The following is a 5,847-nucleotide window of genomic DNA, read 5'->3' as shown; positions in this document are numbered from 1 at the left end:
AAAAAAAGGATGAACATTTCCCAAAAGGCGAAAAAACTTATTTCGTGGGAGGGGGGGGGGGGTGAAAACTTTGTACCTAAATTTTTTTCCAAACACCAAAACTTTACCCATCTTTAACCTATACGGTGGAGTGTCTGTGGAAAGTGGGAAGGGGGGGCTAAACCTACGAAACGGGGTTCAATGTCTATACTAAGTATATCTAAAAAAGTAGGGAGGCTAAGCCTTTAAGTTCAAAAAGTATATAGGAAACTGAATGGAATTATTTATAGTTTTACCCGTTTCTGCAATAAGTTCCAATTTACGTTTGCTGGATTTTTTCGCTTCCAAATGGTGAAATATGCTATGAACACTGGCCAAACTTCTAAGTATTAAGTTTTAAAGAACAAATGCAAACAATAAATGATTTCTTTAATTCTTGGTTGATGATGCATATTCAAGTTCAATCGCATAAATTTCATGTAGTATTGTCAGAATTCTCTAAGCAAAGTGTATTGGAAAACGTATGTATCCTCAAAATGAAAATTCGCACAAAAAATCTCATGGAGTAGGACCACCACTCGCTCTAATTACTTCAAGACAATCTTTACTTTTGGATACCATGTATCCCTGAAAGGAGATTGACCAATCTGCTACCACACCCACTACTGTATAGTTCTTTCGAAACCGTCGATATTGTGTGGAAAGGGAAGGCTTTGATTTTTCTCATAAAATCTCAAATGTGTTCAATGGGATTCAGATCCGGGAATTTGACGGTGTATCTTTACACTGATGCCTTGTAGTCAATATCCTAGGGTGTGAAGTATTTAAGTGCACCGATTCAGACTACTTAGACTGTCACGAGGACCATTTTTTTTTTCGTACGATTGAAATTGTTTGATTACATGTTTCAAAGATTGTTTCTGGACAATTTACCACCCTTTTACCCTGGTGTGAAGCGAAATTTTGTCATCAGACGAAGATCAAGGTCACTTCCGGTTTTGATGAATTGTGTTTAAAACTTTCAAATTGTCTTATTTTGGTGATCGATGAAAAATGACGTACAACATAAAGAAAAATGTGCTTAAATGGGTTTTGATACTGTTGGTTAATTTTTAAAAGTAATACCATATACAAGCACAAGTACAACTAGAGAGTCTACTATTGCTAGCGATAGCATATGTCGCCCCGAACTGTTCCTCTTTTTCCATGGCAACTATTGATAATTTCGTACAAAATATCATTTTTTTGTATCACAAAACGATTCCCATCTGCTAAGCTTGGACAACCATCAATTCGTATCAGTCATTTCAGTACTTTGATTTAAAGGTCAAAGTTAAAGAATTTTCACCTTCCTCTAGTTTCCATGGCAATAATCGATTATTTGAGAATTTTGAATGCGAATCGCACAACTACAATTACTAATCAGTAAAATAAAAAAGTTTCATGACGAATGTTCAAGGGACCACAGAGAACACTTTCGACTATAAACTATAGTTTACAAACCAGGACCTATAGTTTTCATCTGTAAAACGATATTTAACGGTTGTTGACTTGTTAACGGTTGTTTACGAATGGTAATCTAATTAAGATTATCTGTCTTTGATAAAGCGTTTACATGAGATTTTGTTGATAAACATAGATTCATGTTTGTTAACTACATGTATAATTTACAATCGTAAACTATAGTTAAGAGTTGTTAATCATAGTTTCACATATCGTGAAACTATATCAGATCGTTAACTATAGTTAAGAATTGTAAACCATAGTTTACAAATCATGAAACTGTATTGTTCAGATGATCAATGTTTGGGAATCGCAAGAAGAGTTACGGTTGTGAAACATAGATAATCGCGCTAATTATGGTTTACAGATGTAAAATATAGATTATAACGCTGTTAACTATAGTTTAAAGTCCGTAAACTATAGTTTACAAGCGATAAACCTAGTTTATCGACTGTGAAACTATGCTTAGCTCAAAAGAGAACACATTAACTTATCTTTATATATATATTACGGTCATCCTACTTCATTGGAAAAATCTATATTACGGTCATCTTAATATTTTGTTACGGTCATCATTGTCAAAAACTTTGAGGTCGTACTACAGCTATATTTCTTTTAAATTCAAGTAAGTTACAATAAACAATAGCAAGTTCTCATACGGTTACTTTTAAATTTGGCAAGAATTAACACAGATAGTCTGGCAAATGTTTAAAATCTTGACTGAAAAATTCTAACTGGTGACCTCGGCTGACATGTTTTGATGACCGTAGTATATACTACGGTCAGCCGCTTTCCTACAGTGATAATGGGAAAGGCCGGCTAAATTTTACAGTTTTTTTTAAAAATAGCATGTGAGCGCAGTTAGGTACAATTTTGTCCTTTTACATATATTGCGGATATAGGTAGAATTCAATAAAATCCAGTGACTAGCTAAAGGAGAAAATTGTACCTAGCTGCGCTCGTATATTTTAAGGGCTTCAAAGAGTGGGGCGTGGTTAAAACGCAATGAGAATTGGATGTAAACATGATACCCCTACCCCAATAATGCCTCTATATCTTTTAAATCACGTTTCTATTTTTGTTAAAAATAGTATTCCATAAAGGTACACATATCTTGTTTCTCGTTGTGCTTTATATGTTGTTGCATTTGAAAAAAAAAATAATATGAGTTTCTGCAGCATAAAAATTCTTCTTTTAATCTGCTACACATTTAGGGAAAATAACAAAAGAACTGCAACACCCTCTTTTAACGTAGAAAAATGAAACCTGGTGAATGCTAGTATTCTACAGGGGTCGCTTCATCGTTACACCAGTCGAATCCCGGAGACCGGTCCTTCGAATGAGACCGAATATACCTAGTCCCGTGTCGCAGTAAGTGCTGGCACAAAAAAGATTATCACTGCTCAGTGGCCCTGAGTGTAGAAATAAGTTTAAATTGGAAGCCCTCCACCGGCAAGTGCACGGTGGCTTCTCAAAATGAGTTTAAAAAAATCGCGAAAGGGATGTTTTACAGACAAACAATTCTCATCAAGTTTTATGCTGGCACTGATTAAAACAACAACAAAACACGTATAACACTTAATTTTACAAGACTGCATCACATTATTATGTTTTTCATGTATATAATTAGATTGATCTCCAATTGCATAGTATATTCATGCTTTAAAATCATTATGAGCAAAATACATGTATAAGCATGAAGGGGCATCCTAATGCATATCATGGGGTATCTATCGTCAGATCATGCCGGATTTTCATTCCGGACAGTAAAGTTTTATTTGATTCAAATATTTAAATTAACACTAGCGCGATACTGAAGTGTTGTGTACATTATAAACGATATAAAACAAACAAAAATTTACGGAGGAGCTGAGATTCGGGATAGGGTTAAACAGTTTACACAACGTAACCGTGGGTCAGGGTTGATCGCATCTTGGAGGAAATCAATTCTGGATATCGCCTCTGCCTAGGTGGTAAGTTCCATCATAGAATATGAAAACAAATTTGGAATTTCATTTTTCGGCATGTACTAATATTTCAGGTCAAAATAAAATTATTGTTTGTTTCGAATTGCCTCCCGCCTCATTAAAATGTCCCCACCTAAAAAAAATTATTTAGCAAAACTAAGAAGTTTTTTTTATTTAATCAATTCTTGGCCTGTTATCACATGCATCACACAAAACACATGCAGTGTCAGATCTGGGCAAAGTCAGGATTCTTTGCTGATTGTAGATACCTTTTTTCAAAAATTCAGAAAATGTGTTTTTTAATGTTTATTGAGATTTTTATTAAAAATGTAAAATTTATCTTCAATTTTGAAGGAAAAAAAAAATTTCCGCCCTCCCTCCATCCTGTGTCTGAAACCCTCCAGGCGGCAATTCCAAACAAACATTTTTTAAGGGTGGCCTCATTGTTAAAGAAGGAACTTCTTTATTCATTATTTTGTTTAATTTGCAATTAGTTTTCATTCTAAATATATAAGATCTGCATGTAACATGATTTACAAAGACATTCGAATAGAAGGACTCCATTAGAATATATATATTTTACCATTTCCAGGAAGAAGCCTGCTTCCTTGAAATACTGTAGTTTTCGATTATCATGCATATGGCATCCTTTTTCTCTCGATCTGGCATCTTAACCTTTGTTGCTCTACCCCTGTCATGTAAGTATAAAAACATATTTATATTTAGAGATGAATAATGTCATTTATTAAAATGACGGTATAAATGTGAACAATTTAACAAACAAGAAGGGGATCAGATTCACAAGCTTTGATTAGCAGTTACGTAAAATATGATAATGTCTGATCCCCCAAAACTGACTAGAAAAAGTATCTGTAAGACAAGACAATCAAAACATCATATGAAAAAATTAGCAAAAAGATAGCACATCAAAACAAAATAGGCCACAAGATGTGACATGCATGTCACATCCATGTTAGATGTGACATGCAGATCACATCCGCGCCATCCAAGGTGAGCTTGCACACAATATGAATTATTCATGGAAGCAGTTAATCACTGGCCTCTCCATACATTGCATCTTAAAGTAATGAAATGAAAAATAATCGTATTATTATTTCATAATCACGGTTTACATGTACACGAATATGCCATATTTAATACAAAATGAAGGAAGAACTAATAATAAAATATCCGAGAAACGTTAAGAAATATAGGTTATACTATTAAGTTCAAAGTATGGAAGAACAATAATTTCAGAATAAATGATATAACAATCACAAAGTATTGTTAAATGAACCAGCAAGCAAGCTAAGTCAGGGGAGGTGTATTTTAATATCCAACAGCAGTTAATCACTGACCTGTCAGTGTGTAAATGAACATGTTCCATAAGGTACTTAATATTGTTGGAGTAAAACAAAACAGCAGTTAATCACTGACCTGTCAGTGTGTAAATGAACATGTTCCATAAGGTACTTAATATTGTAGGAGTAAAACAAAACAGCAGTTAATCACTGACCTGTATTTCAACTATATTGTATCATCTGACTATTTATTATGAGCAGGACAAAACAACAGTTAAACACTGACCTGCATTTGAACTATATTGTATCTACGATTATGTTGCTAATTCAAAAACATGTGCTTATCTTAACTTCACTAAGGAATCATTGTTTATTATAATTTTACCTGATGGTTATTTATGAATAGGTTTCACCATAATTTCCGGAGCTCTGATAGAGAATTCCACAGTGCACATTATCCTTCCAGAAAATACCAGTATTCTGTACTTTGGCGAGTACTACAATAATGTATATGTAAGTGTTTTCGATTTAAGATTATTTTTGATAAAATTTAAAATAAAACAGGAACAAAAACATAAAGCGAGGAATTTAAATATTACTTTTATGAAGTAAAATTGCAAGTTCAAGCGTCTAGGAATATACCTCGTACATATAGCTAAAATCACTTAAATTTAATACATCTGAATACTTACTAGTTAAATGTAACAGTTTTCTTAAAAAATCCTTTCAATCTGTGAGAAAAGGGTAAAGAAAATTAAAAATTCAGAACTTATTAAACAATAGAAGTTGTAAAAATGTACGTTAATTAAAATACATGTATGCAATGGATGCGCGGTTGTAAAAAAAAATCCATCTTTCAAATAGGCACTAATGATAACAATTTATGTATCTTGGTACCAATGTACTGTATATAAAAGTTTGGAACCTGTTAAATTCGTGGTTGAAAAACTTGTTGTCAGTGGTTGTTTGTACGGTTCCTTGAAATTTACAACCTACATTTCATCGGGGAAATAGATGAACATACATATATATTGTTTTCTGCTCATTTTCTCCTTTTATGCTATTTCTATTTTTCAGATACTTCATATAACTTTATA

At 33.1% G+C, this 5,847-nt stretch overlaps 1 long non-coding RNA gene across 1 annotated transcript; it reads left to right on the top strand.

Annotated features, from left to right (window-relative positions):
- The first annotated feature begins 3,283 nt into the window (after positions 1–3,283).
- Positions 3,284–5,247, top strand: LOC134228842 (uncharacterized). Its single transcript, XR_009984089.1, has 3 exons — positions 3,284–3,455; positions 4,042–4,147; positions 5,157–5,247. It is a non-coding gene; the product is annotated as an uncharacterized LOC134228842 (long non-coding RNA).
- The last annotated feature ends 600 nt before the right edge of the window (positions 5,248–5,847 follow it).

The sequence above is a fragment of the Saccostrea cucullata genome, unplaced genomic scaffold (assembly GCF_032062105.1).
Source record: "Saccostrea cucullata isolate Sc308-1 unplaced genomic scaffold, CSIRO_AGI_Scuc_v1 ctg5349, whole genome shotgun sequence".
NCBI classification, from domain to species: Eukaryota; Metazoa; Mollusca; class Bivalvia; order Ostreida; family Ostreidae; genus Saccostrea; species Saccostrea cuccullata.
This window is presented reverse-complemented; position numbering and strand designations above follow the sequence as displayed.